Raw genomic sequence first — 27,710 nt, forward strand, 5'->3', positions numbered from 1 at the left:
CTTTAACTGTTCCAAATAAAACATCGCAGTATCAGTTGGGAATAACTATTAATGTTATTCATCATGAGTACATTACGTCATTAGTTATAGAATAATTTCCCTCCTCAAAAGAAAGCTGCATTTTATTATGATTATTAAGATGGTTTAAAAGGGGTTTAAAAGATGATTTAAAAGATGGTTTAAAAGCTGCATTTTATTATGATTATTAAGATGGTTTAAAAGGGGTTTAAAAGATGGTTTAAAAGCTGCATTTTATTATGATTATTAAGATGGTTTAAAAGGGGTTTAAAAGATGGTTTAAAAGCTGCATTTTATTATGATTATTAAGATGGTTTAAAAGGGGTTTAAAAGATGGTTTAAAAGCTGCATTTTATTATGATTATTAAGATGGTTTAGAAGAGTTTATAATCCAAAGGAGAGGGGCTATCTTGGTGTCAGTAATTCCTCACGAAGTATATTTCAGTTGTCTTTCTCTCTGTGTGTATATAGATTTTTATTAAAATTGGAAATCTTTACTAAAATTTATTACGTCGTCTCATACTTGGTATAAACCAGAATTTTTTTAGTTTTATAATTTCTAAAAACGATTCAGAGAGGAGCAAATAAAAATATGCTACAACAAATAAATCAACTTGCTACGCACATAGGCCAAAACAGCTCTAGATTCAGGTTGCTATGATCCATGGCGTCATTCCAATGCATTTGCCTACGATTTCCTGGTTTTGAGATTATTCACATTTGTATACTTGTTTGTGAATCAAGCTGTTGTTTTTTTAATTCACAGGATATTTGAATATTGCACAGAGTGGGGAAAATAAATTCCTTTAGAAGTCGTCTTATTAAAGGAAGGAATATCACATCACATCCGAATGTATAAAATTCAGATTCTGATCAAATCAGTAAAAGTTAAGAACTGTAGATAAAAATCCATAACTAAAATTTGATATTATTATCCCGGTTGGAAAATAAACAAATGTCTATTTCCATCCCCTTCCAACAGTATACAAAATTCTTAATATCATACAGTCGTTTATCCTAGAAACATTCCACGTTCTTACTTTAAAACAACTAAAATTAATACTTCATAGAACGAGATTAAGTTGTCCATTTGGTTTGATATTTTCACAAATGTCAGCTATTTAATGAAATATTCAAAACATTTTTAAACTATTTAATTGCGATAGATAACATTGGTAATTGCAAGGTTTTTTAAAGTTATTAATATGGAAATATTTTAAATAGACTATGAATAAAACCTTGATAAATATAGTAAATTATTATATATATATATTTTTTTCATTTTATTAATAAGAAACTGATACAGAAATGAATATTTCACATAGTTATTGGAGTAGATTTGCCTAATCATTTATATCCTACATAAATCTGTATTTAGTTATTTATGGAAAATAAAGCGAAACACTAAACTAGCTGAGTACGATGCAGTGTTTAAACCAATTTTAACTTATGGTTCTGAGATCTGAGTTCAAAATAAAGCACTCGATGAAAGACTAGATATTCACAGATGGGAAAGTTCTGAGAAGGGGGAGTGACCAGACGGTATCAGTAACAGAATCGTATGAAAAAAAATTGAGAAGGAAGGAATCTCACACTTAGCATTCAGAAAGGTATGAGTTGTACTTATAATATGGTCACTTAAACAGAATAGAAGAGGGAAAGTTTACAATGCAGGTGTTGATGCCAGAATAGCAGAGAAAAGATCAGAGGGAAGACCAAGATCTAGGTGGATTGATACAATTAGAAATGTATTAATCAGGTAACACAATAAGATCTAACAATATTGAAGTGCTAAAAAGTAAGAGGCTAGTTTAAAGACAAATTGTTGATGGGATAGTTTGTCCTGTCAATAGTAAAAACTGTTAATAATGTAAACTTAGAAACAGTTGAAGAGCTATTAGAAATGAACCAAAGCTAAATATATGTACATTATCCAAAATGTTAAAGCATTGAAATCTATAAGACGAAATGATTCAATAAAATGCGAATCGAAATATTTATTTAACAGTCGAACATAACAGTGAACATTGGCACATTTTCTGAATCTCGCATGCGGTTCTTAAATGAAAAAAATGTGTAATATTAAATAGACATACCAAAATTTGAATATCTTCTCAGGTTGTCCTCTTTTCACAGAATTATTAAGTAGTAGTTAATCAGCTCCCAATGAATATAAATTTAGTGGTAATCTATAAGAAAACGGAGACAGACCCATGACATAATTACAAAATAGCTATACAAGATTCAAAAATGTATTCATTTTTATTTATTAAAGTTTATAAATTATGATTTATTTTTTTATCTAACTCTCACTAACGAAATGTTGTAAACCTATAGTACCTTAGTACTGGGTGAACTAAACGAGCAGGGATCTCACAACGAACGATGAATTTCATCTCCCACCTAAAGACAATCACAAACATCCGGGCACAATTGTGGCTAAACCGGAATTGTATGCATTTATTATGTAATAATATATTCATGCCTTTTTTAGGAATACATAAATTATCAGAATTTGTTATCAACAATTTATAACTAGCTCGCATCATGGCTTACTTCGGAGAGATCTTAATTAAATTAGGATGCTTTATAAAGAAATAAATTTCTAGATAGTAATAACACTAAGCCAAATTTATTTACGAAATAAAAGTCCTTAGGATATGGTCCAGTTAATATACTGAATGCAATAAGAATCACAAAAACATTTCACAAGAATTAAAGATATCCCTGTGTAATATAAGAAGGAAATAATACAGCCAAACGGCTTTCGAAATTAGATCCGACTGAACAGAGTGGTTAATCCTTATTATCCTATGTATGTAAACTGCGTGTGATCTTCTGGCCGATTTCCCTGTTTGTGTGTTATGTTCCATCGAGCCGTTTTCGAATCCTGGTGATTCTATGAACATACATTCTCCATTCCGATCTGTCCCTGGCCATATCTTTCAGAATTTCCAAGTGCATTCCAGTTGCTTCTTTAACTCCATCCACCCATCTAATTCTTGGTCTTCCTCTTCTCCTGCTTCCATCAACTTTAGCAAGCATCATCATCTTCTCCAGACTGTCATTTGCTCGCATATGTCCGAAGTATGACAATTTTTGCTTGATGATCATCGCTTAGAGGGTGCAATCTGGCTTTATTCTGTCTATCATTGATTTATTGGTTTGCTTTGCAGTCCATGGTATTCTTAGTAAGCGTCTCCAAACCCATAATTCAAATGCATCTATCTTCCTTCTTTCGCCCTTTCTCAGGGTCCAACTTTCACATCCATACAGTACCACAGGGAATACCACTGCTTTCACGATTCTTGATTGTTGTTGCGAGGCTAATATCTTTATCTTTAAAGATCTTGCTTAAATTTGTCACCGATTTCCTTCCAAGTAACAATCTTCTAACTTCTTCAATAAAATACCCATCTTTATCAATTCGGGATCCTAAGAGCACAAAATTGTTAACTGCTTCCATTTTCTCCCCATCTACTTCAAAATCATTAAGTTCACATCTTGCCATAACTTTTGTCATTTTGAGGTTAAGTTTAATAATAAGTTCCTCCAAATCTTCTTTGCATTCTGCTAGCAAGGTGGTATCATCTGCATACTTCAAATTATTAATGTTTCTTCCACCAATTTTAATTCCAACTGAAGACTTCTCCAGCCCTGCCATTCTTAAAATGTATTCGCTGTCCAAGTTAAACAGGTATGGAGATAAAATACATCCTTGTCGCACCCCTTTACCTATTGTGAAATACTCAGTTTCTCCAAGATCTGTTTGGACTGTAGCTTCTTGTTCATAATAAAGATTCCTCAGAAGGATAATGAAATGCTCTGGGACTCCCATTATTCTTAACACATTCCATAGTTTCACATGATCTACAGAGTCAAAATCCTTGCTATAGTCAAGGAAACAAAGGTAGACATTCTTTTGGTATTCCTGTTTTCTTTCTATTATCCATCTCACATTAGCGATTTGATCTCTTGTTCTTCTGCCTTTTCGAAATCCTACCTATTTCCCCCGAAGGATGAAAACTCAAGTTTTCAGGAGGGAAAACCCTAGCATGTCCATACGAGACCGGCTAACTGACTTTCAATCGAAAATCCCCAATAAAGGTTCTTCGCATTCTGGATTCGAATCCAAGTCTTTCAAACCAAAGGGCATCGTCGAAACTGACTGAGCTACTGAGGCTCGTAAGAACAACCTATAGTTCATGAAGTAGTTGAGAACAAATGGGATCTATTGATTCACTTTCTTGGACAGATTTAGGATGTTATGTTTGAGAGATATAATTCCAGTTTCATGACAGATTTAAGTCTAATCAATAATTCCCTATAGCTATATATTCAGAAATTTCTCATTATATAGAGAATTAAGCATCCTATATTAAAGTAAGCGCTTTCTAGTTTTCTAATTAAAAGTGAAAAGGAAGAGAAAAGATTTACTACAACTTAGCTTACATGTGTTAGGAATAAATCATCTTCTCATTCTCTATCATATTATAATTCTAGATCAAAATATTGGGATGTCATTAAAACAAAAGACTGCAGATGAGATGATTCTACTTTGAAGAATAATAGGAGTTTCACATTACACAAACAACAGTAACAAGCTATCTGTCCAAGCTCAAATCCTGCAATTTTTTAAGAGGTAATTTCCCTCTAGCATTACGCAAATTGCGGATATTTCCGGATGGATTTCTAGAAAAATTATTGCGGTTCTTGTTGTGTGACCATCATGCCTTGGTTTTGTATCAATTTGTTTTTCCAAATGGCATTCTACATATAATTGATTCGGTAATACAGATAAAAATTAATTTTATTAAGAAAATGAGGCAATTTCAGATTCTTCAACATTATGATAACACTGTTAAAGGATCACCACGCACAGATTTTTCTTCGGACTCTTGCTTTGAAATCAAATTTCCTAAGTATGTACGCACTGTGTGCTCACATTGCCGTAATTATGTTCATTAGCTAACAACTGGGAAGAAGAATAGTTGGATAATCACTATTTTGTGGGAAATACCCATGATGGAAGAAGTAATTATTTTTATTGTTATCTGCTACAAGTCATATCAAGATCAAGAACCAAGGAGGGATGAATTAAAGTTTGTTCTGGATATGTATCTGAAAAGTAAGAAGCGAAAAGAGTAAGTCTTACTACAGTTATGCGTATTTAGCAGATCATATTCTAAATTACCCATCGAAGCCTGATCCCATAACAGTTCTTATACTCTTGGGTATTTCTACTTTCACTTATTCGCTTTGTCCTTATCCGAGATTTTCCTTTTTCGTTGTCATCCCAAATTTCATCTGGTGAATGGCCTACTGTGATATCAGCAATTCTTTCGCTTAAGCACCGGACGATGACATTTATCTCTCTATGATGAAGGCATTCACAGCATCAGTATGCTCGCATTGGGATTCGAACAAGCAGCTTTTTAACCGAAGAACAGAAGCACGATCCATCAAGTCTACTAATTAATGAAAGACACTTTAGATTTTGAAAAAATAAGCGCTGTCCTAGAAACACACTATATATAAAAAGGAGCCAAATACCGAGAAGCAAAGGACAGATTTTAATTTAGAGGTGATTATTTGAAAATTGTTCAATTGTTCGTTAATGTTAATTCTATCTGGAATGTCAGCAGCAACAACGACATCATCACTAATTATTAACAATAATAATATCAGTACGTATCCATTTAGTAGAAAATTATGGAAATTCCAAAGAATATTTGAAAGAATGCGAATGACACCAAGATAAAAGAAAGAAAGGAAGGAAATGACAATAGTCACCTCTGCTATATGGACCTGTGTCAAAGACAACGAGAAAATCTAAACACAAAAACAAAGGTAGCTTGAAATGTAGTTTTAGTAGCTTGTATTTTGAGAAGAATCAAAGGCTGTATGAGAAAAGGAAACTCAATATTAAAAGGGAGCTAAATGTGCCATCTATGGAAGTGAAAATTGTGAGCCCAAATTAAGATGAAAATAACATGAAAAGAAAGATGTGGAGAGAATGAGAGAAATGAATTCCAAAACCGATATGTAGGCGTAGATCAATGGAAAAGAAAGAAAGAGATGTGGGAAGGATCATGGAGAAGGATCATTCATATAAATGCATAATCAAGGAAAAGAATGAGCTGGTTCTACATTGCACTGACCTCATAAGCTACATTTAGCTTATTTGTTTGTATAAAGAGACGTTTTTACGAGAAATTGTTATATAATATTAAATAAAGACATAAGCAAATGGAAGACAGACTATCGTATAAGAACTAACCTAAAGATAGATAGCCTTCAAGATAAAAGAGTGGTGGTTGTATCAGGAGTAAATAAACGAGTATGAAAACGAAACTGCAGAGTAGATTTAAACAGCTTGAAAAGAGGTCTGTGAAGAAAGCAAAGTAGGATCCTAAGTGAGATCAGAGGAAATCAAAAACCAAACCTATAGTGAGAAGGTTGGCTTGTTTAGAGTGATTGCCGAGACAGTTTTACTTCGTTGAGAAAGACAACAGTGGTGTGGAAAGAAACATTTTTAAGGTTGTTTTGTATTATAATAGATCAACTAAGGCTAAGAGGACAGTGTAGAATTTCTGTCACTGCAAGTTTGGTTCTTTTGAATAACTCGAATCCTCAGAACGAAAATCCTGCTAGCACAAAACCCACTTCAAAAATGTAAATTCGTTTTATCAAAACACGATGTAGTATGAACTGAACCAAGGCTTCATATATTAAAAACAAAACTCAGCATGAGACAAACTCAACAAAACTCAACATGAGACTACACCGCTCTGTTTATTAGTAACCAGATTTGAAGAAATCCAACGACGCTTGGCGATCTACAATACAGTTTCTGGATTATCGAACCATTAACTCACCCACGTTGTTAAAGAGGTTTACAGCCTTTCGTGAAAGTATTCATATAAAAACGCGCTTTCGTATAAAATTTATTTCAAACGCGAAAGGTTGCAAAATGTACATCACATCAATGCCATGTGCGAGCAAGTTATGGAAACTTAAGTTAAAGAAACTTAAGAATCTTTGTTGAATAGCTGAAGATTGTAGTCTTTGGCAAAGGTAGAATGAGAAAGGTTGTCCCAAAGGAGAGAGGTAGTGGAAAGAAGGAAGGAGTTGATTTGGATTAACATTAGGGATAAAAAGAACATATTATTTATAACACTGTTAAAATTACTGAGGAAGTCCAGGTAGACACACTTTCATCGAATCCGCGACAGCAACCAGAACTCAAAGAAACAAGGAACGCTTGATAGAAATAAGAAGTCAAATATGGTGACTATTCTAAACGTAAAGTACAAAGGCAGAAACACAGCTTGCAGGAAATATTTGTTAGAAAGCATATTAATCACGTGACAGTGTCGAAGTATCAGCAACCAACAGAAGAGGGTGCTATTATTCGTGGAACATAAATTCAAAACAAAATGGCTGCACGACTGGAGAGCAAAGCCAACAGAGGTATGATTTGTTCTGTGCGCGCACAAAACACGGATTCGAATTCACGCAGCTTGTTACCGTATTTGGTAAACACGTGTTGGACAAGGAATGGGTTTATGTGCTGGCACAGAGCATTACAAAATGGACGTGTTAAGCTAAATAGCGAATGATGCTCGGAAACATAGTGTTCAGTTCGGGTAAGCGTGTACATTTTGTTTTGATTATTACGCCCTCAAGTATACACTCAGCACGCTCGTCTGCTTGTAGCACCAACTACTGATGCTTAACTATCATTTAATCAACATTAGACGATGTCTGCCAACATTGCATACTTTTCTTTGTAAAACAGTTACTGATAGGTTGCTTTGTATCCCATCTTTTAATAGCTTCATAGGACTGGAACAAGATAGAAATGGAGACATAGGAAGCAAGCGAAGATGAGAATTATCACTAAAAGGGTGTTAAGGATCGCTAACAAGAGACAGGACATATCTTCTTGGAAAAAGGGGATGTTGTAATTTACGCTGAGAGAGTGATTTTTTGTCTGCTGCATGCGTCTTTTTTGAATTTTCTTTTTTTTATTGGAATTTGGAATTTCAGGAGTGAAAATCTTTCCAATAGAGTATGAAACTGAATTATTTGTCTTCTAGAAAAGAAAGTAGAAGGAAAGGATTTGACAGGATTCAACTTTCCATAACATTCTTTAAATCTTTATTTCTCCGAATTGTCATTTCGCTCTCTCTCTCTCTCTCTCATCCCTATCTTCTCTTTCACGGCTGTTCGGAGAAGTCGAGATATAATTATTACCGCCTTGTGCCCTTCACATTTTAGTTTCAGTGTCACTTTTTTTTTGTCGCTCATCCCTCCTGTCATCACCCACCATTTATTCCAGCCAACTCTCATCCTATCTCACACAACCCTTCTCTCCTACGTTGCGTGCTTGCCAAATACCTAAACTGTAACATTACCTTTCCTCCCGTTCAGATTTTTCCTTCAAAGCCGCTGTCTTGAGTTCTTTACTCCTACTCGTAAAAGAAAGCCTGATGTTTCAATATTAATCTTAAGATTCTCTTTTCAATTTCTTCTGTAATGATATCATTTTCAATTCATTTAACAATCCCCGCAGTATTGAGTAACATTCTTGCGTACAGACGTTTTTTTTTTTAACTTTCCATAACATATCGTTACTAACGCCTTAAATTTAATGACAACGAAGAAAAATGAATTAAATTGACGATCGCTAACGCACGTGCGCACAGATATCAGATTTCGCTGTGACTCTCAATTTCGTTTTTCGTATTTGCACAGTTTATGACAATTAATGATCATTAGCACACGAGGGACGTTGCGAAATGATGCCTTCATTGTAATAGCCTCCCACCTAAAGAAGATGTTAATGCAATAAAACAAATGACACTGCGAAAATAAAAGTAGAAACCTCAAACACACTCTCCCTTACTTCTAAACACGTTTACCTCCTCCTTTTCAAACGTTTTATTCATAGCGTAACAAGTCTTTCGAAGTCATCACAATGAGACACTTTAGAGATGTTTTAAATGTCATTTTTCTCACCTCTACTTTGACCTGTTCGCCATTTTCAAAATGGATACGCTTATTATGTGTCCTCAAATTAGGAACTTCGTTCACTTTAACTGCTATGGAAGAGATCGGATTCGAAGATATGGAACATCCTTGCCACAGTCCAAACTTGGCCTCTCTCAGATTTCTGATTACTTCCAAACCTGAACACGCATCTCAAGAATGTTCCTTTTGAAAATAATGACGAACAAGTTAAAGCAGAAGTGAGAAAATGGTTCCTAAAACAACCCGAAGAGCTTAGTTTCGCTAGGTCGACTTGAAAAAAACTTGTTACGCTATGGCAAAACTATGCTGAAAGGAAGAAGGATTTATGTTAAGAAATTTCATACATATTAAGAAATATGGATTAAAATAAAGTATAGAATTCAAGCTGTCTTTTGTTTTATTTTACTGACCTTTATCTTTTGGATGGGGTAATATTAGGCTAGCACTATGATGTAATGTTGGAAGATTATGATTTCCGTAAATTTCTTACTTTCATGCTGTCAATATATCATGCGAATCATCATCCTCTTTTACATTCCAAAATCAGAATTGGTTTCATAATATTTACTGTCACAGAAGAACCCATTTTTCAACATATTTATATGGAAATCCAGTGCATAGAGCTCATATCAGTGGATTAGATTTCTGAAAAAGCGCTTCCTTGTCCAATCATTCAAAATATAATGAGATGGGAAGTTTTATTTTTTTCTTGCAAAACAAACTGACCAAAGAACCAACACAATTAACCGCCGTGATACATTAGTCTCATAGGCATAGTTGTTTCTGGCGTAGGGGAAACAACCAAAATAATAATTTCATCCTGCTTTATTTTCTCTATATTATTATTATTATTAAGAAAGACCTCCAGGGAGTCAGAGACTCATCGAGGGAGGCCACATACTACACACACACCAGCTATCATACTTATTCTTGAATTCATTCACACTGCTTGCACTCACAACATCCAATGGTAATCCATTCCAATCACTCACCACCCTCTGAGAAAAAATCTAGCCTCACACCCTTTTTGCGGCCTTCATTCTCAGCTTCCAAGGATGGCCTCTCGTCCTTTCCCCACCCTCCATAAATTAAAAAATCCCATCAATTGAAATCCTCTATGATCCTTACAGAAGTTTGTAAGTCTCAACCATATCACCCCTCTTTATCCTGTTTGATAGTGTCTGCAGTCTACACATTCTCAATCTGTCTTCATAATCAGTATTCCATAATCCTGATATCATTTTTAACACTCTCCTTTGTACTCTCTCCAATATATCAGAATCACAACGGAAATCAGGAGACCAGACCTGCGCACAATGGTCCAAGTGAGGTCTTATCAAGGCCTTGTAAAGAGGCAATATAGTATCCTTATCTTTCCATGTGAACGTTCGTTTCAGCATTACAATTATCTTTTGAGTTATATTTGCAATCTTTACCACATGGCCCCTAAACTTCAACTTCCTATCTATTAACACTCCACGATCGCTAGCCTCATCAGTTTCTTTTAGCCTAATCCCACCGATATAATACGACATTGGATATCGAATGATGCCGAAGTGAATGACATTACATTTACTGACATTGAACTGGCACCCATTTTACTATGCCCACAATTCCAGCCTATTCAAATCATTCTGCAAAGACTGCATATCAGTAACAATCCTGATTAATTACCCTACCTATCTTTGCATCATCAGCAAATAACTGTATGTCACTTGTCAAATCCTTCGCAATATCACTAATGTACAGATTGAATAACAGTGGGCCAAGCACTGATCCTTGTGGTACACCACTTGTTACCTTAAACCTTGCAGACTCAGATCCCCCGTATACCACTTTTTGATATCTGTCAGTCCGCCATTCTCTTATCCATGCTGACATTCTATAACCCAAACCCATTTTCTCCAATTTATGCAGCGGTCTGCCATGCTGTATTCTGTCAAAAGTCTTAGCAAAATCCAAAAGTATCATGGTGTATCCATTCCCCTTGTCTAGCTCAATGGTAACATTGTGAGCAAGTTGCTAAAACATGCCCTTCCCTTAGTAAACCCATGTTGTTCGTTGCAAAGTAGAGATTCACTGTTAATCCATTTCTGAATGCAGGCCCTAACCAATTTTTCCAAAATCTTCACCACCAACCCTGAGATACTAATTGGTCGATAGTTGGATACATCGGTCTTTGCACCACCCTTTTGCAATAGAATTACCATACATTCCTTCCATTCCTGCGGAATCTTCCCTGTTCTGAGACTCGTATTAAACAGCCTGGTCAAAGGAATGATCAATTCAGTTGAACACTCTTTTAGCATACGTGCAGATATTCCACCAGTCCCTATTGCTGAATTCTTATTCAGTTTGTGCAACAGCTCTAATACCCCGTCTTCGTACACCTGAGTTTCTTCACCCAGTGAAGAGGTAACAGTGAGCTCAATGTTGCGTTCATCAGGTTGGTAGCTTTTAACGAAATGGGAACTCATTAAAAGAACAACCTCTTCTGCATCTGTAACCCTCACGCCATCTGGATTTAGAAGAGTTATTCTTTCATATTTATTCTTTCTTTTACTTTCAGCATATCGATAGAATTGTTTTCATACCCAGACTTTGCTTTCCGTACAACAGTTGTGACTATTCTAGCCTGCTACTTATAACGTTCATAACGGACGTCATCCTGATGCAAACGGCATTCCTTCCACATCGTCCTTTTCTTACGAATCACTTGCTTAATAAGATTACACATCCATTTAACTCCTACTCTATTTATTCTTCGAACTCTCGGAACACATTCTGATATCGCATCATTTAAGTATTGTTTAAATGCTTGATTAATATGGATCTGGAATACCCCCCCATCCTTTAATTATAGCAAAATTCAATAGCCTCTACCTATGAGCAGATTAGTTGATGTATATTCATCGTCACGAACTTCGAAACGATAGTCGAAAGAGTTCATAACCGAAAAGTAACATGATTACTTCCACACTCATTTTGCATTCGTCTTTGGCCATAAATATCCTTACAAACTGTAGGGAGAAAATAATTAAATAGGTCAATATATCAGTTACAATCTGCATTGATTGCGACTGTTTTTTTTTTAATCTCCCTTCTTCCATTTGTCATTTGTTTCTGCAGCACTAAACCCAATCTGTTTCTAGGCGAGAAGCAAATATTCAACAACAAATTATTCCATTGAGAACTCAAGTGGTTGCTCTTGATGTCTCTAAAGCTATCGCCTCACGAGAGTATTTTTATGAAAATCAAGAAACTCTAAATAACATTCTTTAAAATGTTATGCCTTTTCGCAATTAGGTACCAGTTTATTATCACTGCATATTACTTGTGGTGGCAGATGGATTTGTTGCTAGAACATGTAATTTGTGTTCGGCTTCTATAGAGTTCCTTCTTTCATACTTCGTGTGCATTAGTTACGTGTGCACAATTCAGTGAACCCTTTTGCTGGTGATGATAACATAATTCTTTTCCTCCTTTGACAAGCCTCTCAATATTCACGCTAAAACTATCTTCCTCCTCTTTTTAAATAACTTATTTCCAATTTACTCTTCATATGGCTCACATAATCTTGTTTAATTTCTAACATGACTCTTATATCCTACTTTTACGTATTATTCACACGTGTAATCAAAATAAGATTACTTTTTAAATCTTTCTTGTTATCCACATATCGCATAGATCATTTCTATATCCAATAAATTATTTTTAAAATCGCTTGAAGCATTATTTTATTTTTTAAGTAACCTTTAACTCGGTTAAAAGCTGAAATCCATCCAATCACCGAATATTGAGCTCAGAGCAGCTCCATTCACCCATAGAATTTTTGATTCTGTGCGTAACCTATTGATTAATTAAGTTAATTAATGATCCCTCTCATCAATTAATCACACATCCTATCGCAGAGAACGTTCCTTTTCTAATACACATATGGTTCATCCGAATTGCTACGTATAATTCCCGCAAAACTCTCCTGTATAAACTTGTTAATATTAACCCCCCACACACACCAAACTCCTCAATTCTTGTGTTGAAACTTAAGCGGTCTTTTTACTTTGGAAGCACAATTCTCTTCAATAACACTGTAAACAACTACTTCTACCATAGAAAGGTTTTTGTTTGTTTCATTATACCTATTCTGCAATCCACTATACAATGTAATAGCAAAAGCCACAAAATAACTTATAGAAAACACATTTTATTTATAGGATCAGGGGAAAAAATGATATAGCGAATACTGTCATATCGGCCTTTAGATATACTGTTGATATATTTTGCAACTCAGAAAAACAACTTTGGTTACGAGGCCAGTGTATTATGGCTATTAATTATCTGATCGCTTTTACCTGCTTTTCGAGATGAGAGGTTCCCTTGTGGTTTTTTGCGATCTTGCATTCTAAAAAGGATTCGAATCAAGATCAGCCAAGGAACTTGGACGAGCAATCCCTAGACAATCTCCATACCCTCCATCAGAGAACTGAATGATCGTTACTAAGGAGAAAGGATTGAGATCCCTCCTTCTCCACAATTAATCTGGGCGGCTTATCAGCAGTTAGCCTCGCTCTCACAATCATTACTTACAGCTTACTGGAATACAAACCCTTCGTTTACACAAGCTAAGAATTCTCATTTTACTTTTCTGAAGCCAAGTAATTTCTGAGTTTGAAGGCTCTCAACCGTTTATGCCATACTTTCCTACCTAAAGAGATCCCTCATTGTTTGAATTCATAGCGCATTTCTGTCTAACAGCTTTCATATTTAATGCAAAGAACTAATATTTTTTTCAAAATAACCATAATGTTCCTTCAGCAGTAGTCGATCATGAAAATGAATGACTGCTTGATGTTTACGAAAGGAAATATATCCATAACATCTGGAGAAGTGATTAATACTTATTAACGTTTCACTGGAAAAATCCTGCAAACTTCTCAAAGTTAAGCAACACACACACATACACACACACACCCTAACGCATCTTATCGCTTAGTATCAAATCATACCCTTAATTTGGGTTAGATTCGGTCGGTGCGAAAAGATTTCTGACGGACCTAAAAACTTCTAAGTTAATTTCGATAATTAAATTTTTAAGATACTGCATTTTTTTTCGGAGTTTCTATAGCTCACTCGGAATCAACTATACTCTTTGGCTGGGTTCAGATAGTGTCTAGGACATGAAAAACATTTTCAGGGAGTTTGCCACCCTCATACGGGAATAGCAGAGTTTCCTCACTGAAACTCTGTTTTTTTATTTATTTATTTCGTAAAAGAGAGACAAATTATATGAATCCAACCAGTTAATTTGACATAACACACTAGCACACAATCCAAATAACAGCAGCATTTTTCTTCTTATTTAATTATACATCTTAGTGTTATTTTTAAATTGACACAAACATATTATGCTAATGATACCGTATGGCTTGGAGTGCACGATGTTCACGCTTATTATGTACTGTAATACAAATTCTTAAAAATCACCAATATTAGCATCTAAAAGTATCATCTAAATAGAAAATATTATCAATCTGAGTGAAGACTGAATGAGTGAAAAATGTTTGTCTTTTTAGGGACCATACATTCAGCAAATTTTTTGCTGAATGATGTCAAATTAGTATTGTAACATATCCCAATTCGATTTGGATTCATAGTTATCTTTGAAACTAATGTGAAGTTTGATCGGTAATGATGATGTCCCTCTTTGAATGGAAAGACCTCAGTTTCAATCCCATCTAGAATGCGAAGAATCGCTATAAGAACTTTTCAAGAGACTTTTCAAGAGAAGGTGAGTTAGCGGGGAAAAGTGATTCGGTTAATTCTAAACAACTCTGAAGAATGTGGTATGTTTCCGCAGTTTCAATCCCATCTAGAATGCGAAGAATCTCTATAAGAACTTTTCAAGAGACTTTTCAAGAGAAGGTGAGTTAGTGGGTAAAAGTGATTCGGTTAATTCTAAACAACTCTGAAGAATATGGTATGTTTTAATGGCAAACAAGAAGTACTTTGCGTTAAGTTCATCAGCCGTCCATGTTGCAATGGTAAGATGTTTGAATTCTTTTAAACGTTTCTGTAGCCAAGGAAAACGAAAAGAAAAATGAAGCTTCACAAGTCATCCATATTTAAGCAAGCTACGCGAGCCGAAACTCTAATATATTTAAAAGTTATCTTTGTAGTATTAATGGGATACGAAAATTCATTCACATGAACTTAAAGATGAATCAGTAGCCACCACTCACATCAGCAGCAAAACAACATCGATGTTTCTTCCCTTGTTCCCCCAACCACTGAACGAGTTAAGCATCATTTTGGTACTTACAGTCATTAATATATAACAATACATAACAAAGACTACAAAACAGATTTAGCTTTTTTTTTTCTTTAATTTTTTTCCATTACGACGAGTGTTCCAACATTATTAAGTACAAAGTTTGATTTTTATACTTATGTAACTTGATGAGTCCGAAGTTTCTCTACTGCTTTCATAAATTTCTGTGCACTCTAAATAACTGAAGCTTTTGCCAAGCGGTGAAGTTAATATCCGTTGCAACATTTTTCTTAATATTCTATTTCCTCCAGATGTCATTAACGTAGGTCTTTGCTGGATCACTTTTTTTTTTTTTACTAGTTTACACAGCTCGTGCGTGGCTAATTGTGCTTCATCTTCCGCATTTGTTATGATTTCTTTACTGTCTACAAACAAGACAGCAAATGAGAAAACGGTTAGTTCTGTTTTATTTCTAACTAATAGTGTTATTCTTTCTCTGCCCATGATGTAGTAGAATAAACTACTTCGCCTTTTAATCTTTTAAGTACATTCAGTTAAGAAGTTTGGCTCGCAAACACTGAATTAATTTTCTTTATCGCGTATGGCTGTTTCTCTGCATAAATTTTCCTAAACGATTATAAACTCCATTACGATTCTGATGATGAAAATGAAGTATTATACACCAGAATTGAATCGGTAAAAATATAATACAATGTTTAATAACTGACATGGATGAATATGGATGGTCTTCACGGGTTATTTGTATTTATTCTGGAAATTGCGTTTAGGTCTTTTATTGCTATGCTTCAGAAATTATAATAAGCAGTGTTTACGAAATAGTTCATAATAACCAAATCATTCCGATAGATGGCGCCGGTTTAGAATTAAAACAAATCTACTTCTCCCTCCTTTTGTGCAATTTTTTAAACGTACTACAGACCAAATAATTCGCTTATATCGAGGTTATTTATAACACTTAATTTAATCCAGAAAGGTAGGAGCCAAACAATACACAAATTTGAATCGTACAAGCATATTAATTCAGAACAAGTGGAAAACAACCCACAGCGGACGTTTCGCATAGCAAATTAATATTAATTAATTAAATCCAGAAACTTCTCTCAGGATAGAATTAACTGAGAGGTTACAATTTCTGGGCATGTTCAATTCAGATGTAACTAGTCATTCATTTTCCGAAAACTTAATGAAACACAGCTGGTTTCCATCGTGAAAGGGAACATCGAAATATGAAATGAACGCAGTTAATATTTAGGCTGATCCATTTTCCGTATAACAAATACATTAATCACCGCAAAAGTTAAAAAATAACTTTTTATTGTCCCTTTGATATTCTGCAATGTATCTACGCTGCGAAAATCTTTTATAAGGACTTTTTAACTGAAGATGAGTTAACCGATCTCATATGGAGGTGACGACGTTTTCCTTCACGACGACTCCGTGTTTATTATCCGGCAAAACAGGCAAACTAACCAGAATAACATTCGCTTACAAAGTCTTACTGCATTCATAGTCTTAGTTGCTTTAGCAGTATTTCTGCACTCATTTTTTTATTCATAAAGCACTATGGTGACCTCATGCAATGTGATAAAATTAGCTCAGTCGGTATAGACAAAGACCTGGGTTCGATTCCCATCAGTGGCCTGAGGAGCCTTTATCTGGTCATCTTTCGATGAAAGGCGAGTTAGCCGGTCTAACTATACCCCTACTGCGATAGGTTTTTCTTTTTCACCCGGAAACTCGGTTTTTCGTCCCCCAGAACAGACAAACCAGCCCGTGAACACACGCATTTACAGCCATAGGACAGACACGCCGGGAGGCATAGGGCTAGCCACCTTTATCCTTGGGACGGGTACGGTTTGGAAGGGCTAAGGACAGCTCCGTAACAGGCCACTAGGCTTAATACGTAAAAGGAAGAAGAAGCAGAGAACGGAAGAAAGAAAGAAAAAACCCGTTTATCGGTTTAAGCAAATATAAACGGCCTAAAATGACAGCGGGGCTTATACTGATGAAGGAAGGAAGGCCGTTCTTCAAGCGTTGAAGAAGAACTGTTAGTTTAGTGATTGTTCAAATGAACATGAATTGATGAAGGGTACTTGTGAATTCGGATGCACGATTTATGGAAGTACAAAGGTGTTTCTGAAAATAAGATAAACGCATTTCGTAAGTGAAAGCATCATTCAGTGGAGATTATATAGATGAAGAAAGAATCAGAGAAGAACAACGCATATACTGTGACATTGTCCAAGAGCTGAACGTTTACCTCAATGTGCAATGTAAATAGTTCTGAAAAGTTTGTGCACACTGGGTGATAAAACAAGTGTTCGCAAAACTCTACAAATGGAGCTCATGCATTGATTTCACCTCTTCAGTGGTGAAATCAATGAAATTATTCATTGATTTCACCACTGAAGAGGCACAATCAGAATCCAAACGTTTCGATAGTGAGTGAGCACAAGTCTTGCCAAATATAGCAGTTTGGACCCGCAACATGTCGGAACATTTAATGATCTAGTTGTTGCTGGTTGATCTACAACATGCAACCAGTTTTGCAGATCAATTTTTACATTATATTTTGTACGCACTAATTATATAAAGTGGATCAGGTTTTAGATAAACGAAAACCGTGTTCTTCTGTGAAGTTCGAGGATTATTTCCGACAGCCAGATTTCCCCAATATCAGAGTTATCATGAGGATGAAAAAATCATTGAATTCCATATTAATATTGTTCGTGTATCCATGGATTAAACATTAGACTAAGTTAAGTCTAAAATGCATTTCTTTGTGTACTAAAACACTACTAAAACGAATGCACAAGTCTTGCCAAATGCCACTAAATAATATTTCATGGACTTTCTAGTTCTGGAAATACTTTGTTGACATCATCAGGATGTATCCGCGAAGAACAGAAAAGAAAACCTACGTTCATTGTACCATCTGAAATACTACTAATCATGGACTTAATGCTCAAGCGTGATAAGTCAGGGATAAATGATGAAATCTCAGCGTTAATGTCGGGAGAATTTCATCAGATTCTGTTGATATGAATGAAGTCATTACGGTTTAAATGGAGAATATCCATCACCGTTTCAGCTGACTCCTTCAAGAATCCTTTCTGATTTAAACTTTGATTTATGGACCACTTTCGCTTTTCCTATCGTACTTATGGTCATTCAACATAGCATGCTCAACGAGTCAGGACTGCTCATGTTGAAGGAATTGGATGTATGAGTTATTGATCTCGAAGTGTACCAGCCTGTCTAAAACAAGAGCTATCACAATTGCAAGGCGTTTGTAGACACAACCAACCACGGTAGGAGGGTGGATCGTAGCAATCTTTATTGGAGTAGAAATGCTGATTTTTTTTAAGTACGAAAAGGCTCAAAGATGGCGTTATGTAAGATACTGAGGACGAGGCTTAAAGGAAGTGTAGTTTTTAAAAGATAGTACTAAATTTGCTAACGTGCCAGTTGTTCTTTGGAAATGGAACTTGAGGAAATATGAGGACATGGTACTTTGATCCAGTTATACGGGATGAAGACTCACAGTTTTCCGTATAGCTGTATACTTACAGATATTAATATCTGTAATATCTGATATTACAGATATTAATGTACATGGATATTACTCATGTTGTAAATTATGGTGTGTATACTGATGATATCATGAGGATGATGTTGCTAAATGTCAGAGAGAGATTATCCTTTGTTAATGTGTTTGTAAACAAAGACACACACTCTCTCTCAAAACAGGTTGTCATAAATAATATGACAAGGTGCTCAATAAAGAAGTGTTTTACCACCCTCCCTCTTTGGTCGCTTAGTGGGTTGCTAGTTCTTGTGCCTTTAGAAAGAATATAAAGAAGATGGGAATTTAGCATGTCTCTACCTCTGTATGACGGGCTAACTCAACCCTTATTAATGTTCCTCCAGTCCTAGAAACATGTGGGCCCGATGGGTTGAATTCGTAGAGTGATTCGCATAAATCCCAAAGCTAATATTTTATTGCCTTCATAACAAAAATATTTTGTTGCGGAGCAAACGAAATTCTTAAACCACGAGCGACCCAGCATCGCCTTGCTAGCACCCTTGAGTTCATCGATTATTGTTATTCCATTGACCATCCACTTTCTATATCACGTACGACGCACTACTTTCTTTATTATTCAATAATATTTATTTATTTAACATTTATTTCTATAACTTTCTTTCTCATATCTATTAGTTAGAGAAGAGTTATTGAGGTATTCTTTTCTTGCATTTCGGGCTGGTCGATCAGGTACTTCATTCCTATGTTTAAGTGCTGAATGATCTTATTCGTCTCGTGTGATATTATCACTGTGTTTGGTGATCTAAAGTCTGCAGTACATTTATCGATTTACATTTTATTTCTCCATTCCTTCTATCATGCAGTATGAGTGATACTCTCCTATCTAGGTTGGTAGTTAGGATCAAAATAAATGACTTTTCGATAGCTGGCCATCAGCCAGTTAGTGAATACTTTTGGCGCTAATATTCTTCCTAAGCTTGTTTACATTTGGGTAGACTGGAATTAAGGTGGAAGCAGCTGAAGCTATGCGACAAGTGCATTATATTTGTTTAATTGTTATGGGATAATATATTTCAAGAGATAACGCTCCCAAAGATGCACAGAACTAATGACGACTTCTAGACCTGATTTGTCTAGAAATTCAGGATCTTTCTCTCCATCTTTATCCACCAAAGGATGTTAACACTTTATATCTCGCATTCCTTTCTCAGTGTAGATAAAAGAACAATCTGAAGTCTAATTAATAAAAGAAAAGTAAGAGCAGAAAACGTCTAACTTCTAAATTAACTTTAGGAATATATAATCGGAGTTTACTTCAACTTTAAATGTCTTACTCTCAAGAGTTCCCCTCTCTCGATTCCTTTGTACTGTAGCAATATAATATTCTTCTTCTTGGAAAGATACGAGTTCGAATCTTTTCGAGATAATCTTGGTTCAAGTTTGGAACTATGGCAGATAACAATAAGCCACTCTGAATCTCTTTCGAGGTTCTCTTTAAGCGAGGTTAATTTTAGTAGCTTGCGGCAAACATTTTATTTGGGTTTTATATTCTTAAAACAGACACACACGGGCACACAAAAGAAAAAACACAAACGACTACGAAAACCATAAATATTTGTTACAAAGATGCAAATTTAGATATCAAAAACTAAACCTTCCCTCACCTCTGGAATTCTTTTGGCCATAAAAGAAACCAAAATGTACTGAACTTGTGTACAACATTTCGGGTGGGTTAATCTTCCTTTTCATGCTCACAAACACTTCAGAATTTCGTTTCTGTGACTGCTTATAACAGAATCTGGGAAAGAATTTTCAATATCGTAATAACACCATTGTGTTTAGCTGTGTCAATACCATTAAAAACAAACTATTTGCTTTTGTAAGCAGAGGAAAATATAAACAGTCACGCGCAGCCATATATGACGAAGATTAACGAATAACTTTTCATATGCCTAGAAAATTTATGATCTAAACGACCAGTAATGCGAATTCCATCACTCTAAATCCACAACCGGATCTTTTCATTAAGTCATGATTTGGACAAATACCCCAGGAGTTCTCAGAAACTAGCAACCCGTTTCTTTACATAGCGAAACAATATTATCGGATAAGGTACAAACCAAGTCATTCTTAATTCTACTTTTCTGGAACTCAAAACCACCCACCGACTGGAATCATGGATGCTTTCCTATGCGTTTTTTTTTTAAATTTTTTTTTTACTTTGGAATATCCAAACCTCTATTCTTTCCGTATATAACAATTTTTCTTCAATCGACACAAGTCAAATTGAGTCCAAAGTTCTATTGACGAAAATGCAAGACATTTTCTTCTGCCGATTCAAATGTCAATCAGCATGATTCACCGATGCATGATTCTATTACATTTACAATATCACTAAAATCCAATTTTCGTTTATATTCCACCAAAAACTAATTAAGAATATGAAAGTGCTCTTGAGTCAAAGTTCTTTCCCGTGAAATAATTTGAATCCTTCTCCCATTCTGTCCATTAGGCTCAATGGTCTGTCCCAACCAAATAACTTAGCTTTTTGGAAACCTAATTAATTTTCTGACAGGGACAGGATAATGCATCGTACAGACAGGATTAATCCTGTCTGCATGGTTCGTTATGGCTGTTAAATTGCACGTGATCTTCTGGCTGATATGTGCTCGAAGCCAGATCTTTCCACCAAAGGTCATCACTAAAACCGGACCTTTCAATATTTTACTTGGCATAAAAATATCGCTTCTATAGTTGAAAACAAAATGTTAGCTGATTTTACAATTCCAACGCATTATTTCTCTCCTTGAATATGCAAAAACACTAATTCTCTTAACGTATAATAATACACACTAATAGTAGGCATTAATATAGACCAGGAAAAACTATTGTGTTTTTTTAAGGAATTCTTAATTGAAGAATTCATGTTGTTACCTATCTAGATAGTTCGCTAAGGTGCTTTTGAACTTTAGTCTACAAAAATATCAGTAATAATACATTTTCTCTTCGTTCCTGGCCTATAATGTTACAGTAGTATAGGCCTAATAATCCCCCTTTTTTGAGGGGGGGTGACAACATAAAATGCTATTTTCTAACTTTGAATCTCGGTTAATCATGATCGATCTTTGCAGTTATTCTTTACCTTTGATGGCGTATCGTTTAGAATTTATTCTTTTTTATCTATAAATATTTCAAACGTAACTTTTGAAGTAATATTTTTAATAATACTTGCAAAAAAAAACGTTTAATACATGTAAAGGATATTAAAATTGATTTACAACTCCTATATATTTCGTCACTGTAACATGAGCATCATTCAGGGAGAGAGCAAAATAATTGATTATAACATTGAAAGTAAAAACAGGAGAACGAGTCAAACTAGTCCAACGTTGTAATTAATTCTTTTGCTTTCCTAATGAATGATGCTGATGTTACAGTGACGGAAACATATATATTAATTATAAATAAATTCTAATTTTCTTTAAATGTGTTAAACCATTTTTTAAAGTATCGTTATGTCTACTACACGTTTCTATAAAAAAAGTCTAGTTAGTTTATTTTTTTTTTAATTTGTAGCCTTCATTCTAGAAATGAGCTTTAGCGAGAAAAGTTGATGTACGTAAGTAATTTCTGATTACTTTTCAGCTTCAGGTTGGTTGACGCATAGTTTAGACAATGGAAATTGTTGAAATAGTTTGAGGTCACGAGTTTTATGATGTATACATACCGTTATTGATCTCAAGGATGATCTCAGTGTTTTTGGTATTCTGCAATAACATGAAAGGGGTACCCTGTTTATTGTGTCCTCGTAGGAAACTTTCCTCTTTATTTTGAGGCAGAATTGCGAATATTTTCCGCTATCGTGCTGAAAGGTTGAGATAGCGTAGCTGTGGTAGTGATGACAAGGAAACACAGAAGCCACATAGTTTGAAGTCAGCGCACCGGATGATGCGGTACTCCATTGAAAGTGACAAGACAGAACCTTAATGAAACTGTGTTTTCAGAGGTAAACAATCCCCACACTCTACTTCTCAGGTATTCGAGTGATGGTCGCTCATCTAATACACGAATGGTAGTGGACTCATTTCTAATGATGACTACAGATAATAATGGCTAAGAATGTGAGTGTTTTATTTAGATTTCTAACTCACTTTAGTGCAAGTTAGTAGCTCTATTCCATGAAGATTGATGAACTCTTTGGAATATATTTCCTCTACTAAATCTATGTTCGTTTGTTTGTTTGTTTTTTTCTTCAGATACTGTACATTCAGTATAATAGGAATTTCGTTAAAAATTTAACAGCCATAAAAGGGTATTCATGCTTAGAAAATATTGCAAATATCTATTTCTAACCAAGCAAAATAAAGTTTACACGTGAAGTTTTTAAATAATCGACGGTTGTCTTCAAATGTTGACTTGAAATGCGCCCTCAACCCTTGAGATAAGAGAAGTTTGCCTTTCATTACGTATTATGAAAGTCCTAGTTTGATCATTGTTTCCAAATGTGGGTTCTTCTCAGCAAGCAGACATCTCACAATAGAGAAATCGCCTCTCGACTACTGAAGTTGTACGCAAAGAACTAAGTGGTCAAACGTGGAAATTAAACATGAAATCCTGAAGTGAATAAGTAAAAGGAATGGGAACATATGCTGTTTATACCGAAAAGGACTGGGGTTCTAACCGTAATGCATGCTCTGATGAAAATTCTCTAGAGGAGAATTGACGACGAAATCACACAATGCATATTCTCAAAGTGTCCAGAATGCGCGTTAGTATGTACCCTTCTTCGTGATTATTTGCAGTGTGAATCTCTTTGTGATGTGTCTTTGTCTTTATTTTATTCTGTCTTTCATACTTGCACACCTCTCTCTCTCTCTCTCTCTCTCTTTCTCTCTCTCCCCCCTTTTCATACTTTTCCTTATTAACTTGTTTCATTGTTCTTTCTTTCTCACCCTTCCCGATTCATACTTTCTCGTGTTCCCCCCCGTCTCTACCTTCACACTTTCTCATCCTCCTCTTTCTCCTCCCCGTTTGTTTTCCTTCTCGATCTTTCGTTCTTTCCATTTGAGCGCCAATCCGAGTTGAACACAGGCGTAGTTCGGTTAACAATTCGACCAATCTCGTCTCCTTCACAAAAAGAAGGAGACCTTTAAATAACTCACAATCGTGGTACAACAGAATAAACTGTCCTTAGGTTCGTTGCGAAGAGAAAAATAAGAACACAAGTTAAAGGGAGAATGCTTTTGTCGCGAACCGGGAACATCGACATAGGAACAGCTAACTGGCTGTAATTAAATATCTCTAGTGTGTGACGTCAAATATTGACATCTTCCAGCATCTCTTAGGGCAAAGTTCGACTAAAAGGACTAACGACACAAAATGCTTCGAAGGTCGCATATTTGAGCTGTCAAAAGATGTCACATGGAGATAACCATTACACGTAGTCGTTCGCCTTGTGATACGCAGCAACCAATGAGATTGTTTGCTGGAAGAACTTCCTGTCTTTGAGGAAGCGAAAGCAAACAAGGATTTGCCATCATCGGAGATATGAATTCTTCCAGCAGAGCAACAGCCGCTAGACATTGCATTATTGATTCGTAGGAGTCGATAGTTCTTTCAAATGGGCCTCTAGCGCTGTTCCAACTGAGAATGCTTGGTTCAGAATTATGCCTTTCTTCATATAAAAGTATAAAATAAACAGTTTTTGTTATAAATATAACAATATTTCAATTTTATGATAGGCTCTTTAAATTTTATTATAAACTTTTTTCCCTCATGAACATTAAGGCTAATACAATTTTCTGTCAATCTAAGACGAAATGATCAGTCAATCAAAGGCTATTAAAATTTCTGCTGATTAAAGGCTAATACAATTTCTGCTAATTAAAAGCTAATGCAATTTCTGCTGATCAAAGGCTAAATGTTCTGCCTAAGACAAATAAAAATGGCTGCAAATCCAAGAATAAAAGATTCTTGCTGATCATTGGCTAAATATTCTGCTGTGCTGATGTAAAGGCTAATAATTTTACCAGGAAGGTTAAGAGATGAATCTTCAAGGCTAATTAGCAATAATACCTTTTAAATATTTTCAAATAATGAATGAAATCATATTATATAAACATAAAAGACTAAAGGTTCTGCTGATGTAAAGGCTAATAATTTTATCAGGAAGGTCAATCAAAGGCTAACATAATTCCAGTTATTTAAAGGCTAACACAAGTTCTGCTGATCAAAGGCTAAACGTTCTGCTGTGCTGAGGTAAAGGCTAATAACTATACCAAGAGATGACTCTTCAAGGCTAATAGCAATAATACATTTTAAATCTTTTCAAATAATGAATGAAATCATATTATATAAATATAAAAGAGTAAAGGTTCTGCTGATGTAAAGGCTAATAACTTTACCAGGAAGGTCAATCGAAGGCTAATATAATTCATGCTATTTAAAGGTTAACACAAGTTCTGCTGATCAAAGGCTAAATGTTCTGCCTAAGGCAAATAAAATGACTGCAAATCCGAGAATAACAGATTCTTGCTGATCATAGGCTAAATGTTCTGCTGATGTAAAGGCTAATAATTTCACCTAGAAGGTTAAGAGATGACTTTTCACGGCTAATAGCAATAATACCTTTTAAAGCTTTTCAAATAATGAATGAAATCATATTATAAATATTTCTTACATTGAATGTATTTTCATATTTATATTTTGGATGTGTCTCACATAATAGTATTTGTTAAAACGCGCTCGGTTGCTATAGTAACCGAAGCAAACGTAGTGAACTAAGTGTATTCTTTAGCGATTGTGCTGGCATCAATTTTTTAATTGCTTTATAATTTCATTGTTTATACGTGTTCACACTCGTTTTTTACATTCCCCCCCCCCCGTTGTTATAGTAACTAACGTCCGATTAGAAATTTACTTTTTTGTCAGAAAGCAAACAAAAAATGTAAAAAAAATTCATCTAGACAATCGTTTTTTTTTTCTCCTTTCTTTTTTTTCCCCTTTAAAACGTGTTTCAATCATTCAAGTATGTGAGCTGCTTCAGAATAAACTTGTCTTGTTAATTAACGTTACAGATTATAGACTGCAGTGCAATTAAGTATAATGAATCTCCAAGTGGACTGGGGCATTTATTTAGCTTCCTTTAAAGTAAGAAAACGAAGGGCACAAAAAAAAAAAAAAAACCGTTTGTGATATTAACGTCCAAAGACACGCCTCACCGTGAGTGTCTCAAATTAAGGCTGTCAAATAAAACAAAGACGACAGAATGCAATTATAGGATAATTCTATTCACAGATGGAAGAACGAAGCAAACAGTTGGACGCACTTTGGAAAGGGGGGGGGGAAGAAGGGGAAGGAAAATAAACTGTCTGAAGAGGTCCCTCGAGAAAGAACCCAATATGCCGTATTGTAATACTAGACATGTGAGGAATGAAACTAAGAAATTTTGCGAGTAGCGCATTGCAGATTTGTAGTACAGAATATGGCCACCAGATGGACAGTCATCACAAATGAAGCAAAAAAAATATTTGCCAAACGTATTTGGGAAAAAAAATCATTACATTTGACGATGATCTTTATATTTAGCAAAATTCTTCACATCGGGCAATGATTTTTCGATGCGAAGATTCAGCAAAGTTAGAAAGACATCTAAGAAACGAGTTCGATTTCGGATCGATTGCTGACTGCTCAATGCCACACACGAGCTCTACTGTTTTACTTTATGACATATTAAGAAAACGTTTGCGTAGTTATTACGCAAATGAAATTGGAAATAAGATCTAAAGGAATTAAAGAGCGCACGAAGGGGTTTAAATTATGTTACGAATATTAATTATTTCTTATAGAAATCAACTTATTTCATACCATTTGATCAAATGTGGACTGAATTTTTTTAGAAAGCCAATGTATAAAGATCGTGGAAAAAATAGAGAAAAAACGGGGATTAATAAATAAGAGGTAAAATTACGGATACTAGTTCAAGTGATAAGGAGTATGGAAGTATCTATAAAAGAGCAAAATGAGAGACTGAATCAGTTTCACACGACAGATTTCATACGACAAACGTGATCAACTTCCTCGCTACTGCAACACCACAACAGATCTAGGATTTCTAACGATTTTTTTTTTTTTTTGAGAGTTATCACCTCTTCCCCAAAGACGGGGGAAATATTCCATACTTCCTAAACGTTGTGTCTCTAGAGATTTTGTATAATCAAAATCTGGAAATGAAGAGTACGAGGGTTGTTCGATAAGTCCGTGCAAAAATGAAGAAAACATAATTTTTTTTGAGACAAACATTTTTTATTTTTCAACATAGTCTCCTTTGAGGTCTATACACTTAGTCCAACGATGCTCGAGTTTTTTGATTCCGTCCGTATAGTATGATTTGTCCAACTCTTCAAAATAGGCAATTGTTTCGGCAATCACCACATCATTTGATGAAAATTTCTTTCCTGCCAGCCATTTTCTCATGTTTGTAAACAGATAATAGTCCGAGGGAGCCAAATCTGGAGAGTAGAATTTGAATCTCGCCCAAGAGCGAAGAAATCATTACAAGAACTTTTCAACTGTAGACTAGAGCCCGTCTAATTGGGAGGTAGCAAGGGCACAGGTGGTTAACAGACATAAATACTGGCCTTATAGCTTTCACGTACAACTGGGAGATACCATCAGGACAAAATACGTTTTTGTTGTTTCTTTAAAGTTCTTTTGATGTCTTCTTAAAGAAAGACCTTGGGAAGCATGTGCCGTATTTCTGGTATGCTCGAAAGTAATCTGCTGTGATATTCAGGAAGTTGAGTAGAAGAATGATAGCAG

At 35.1% G+C, this 27,710-nt stretch overlaps 1 protein-coding gene across 9 annotated transcripts in view; it reads right to left on the minus strand.

The window, feature by feature from the left end:
- The window catches only part of LOC150095297 (CYFIP-related Rac1 interactor B-like), a 587,095-nt gene that overhangs the window by 399,907 nt on the left and 159,478 nt on the right, over window positions 1–27,710 (minus strand). For 7 of the 9 annotated variants that reach the window (XR_016550081.1, XM_090410583.1, XM_090410582.1 and 4 more), the window contains one exon: window positions 2,115–2,207. The exons of the other annotated variants lie outside the window; for them this stretch is intronic. The gene's annotated coding sequence lies outside the window, so the exon portion shown is untranslated. The remainder of the gene's footprint in view (window positions 1–2,114; window positions 2,208–27,710) is intronic. 9 annotated transcript variants of the gene reach the window in all.

Source organism: Typopeltis vanoorti, chromosome 20 (genome assembly GCF_054136105.1).
Source record: "Typopeltis vanoorti isolate ZY-2024b chromosome 20, IOZ_Tvanoo_1.0, whole genome shotgun sequence".
NCBI lineage: Eukaryota > Metazoa > Arthropoda > Arachnida > Uropygi > Thelyphonidae > Typopeltis > Typopeltis vanoorti.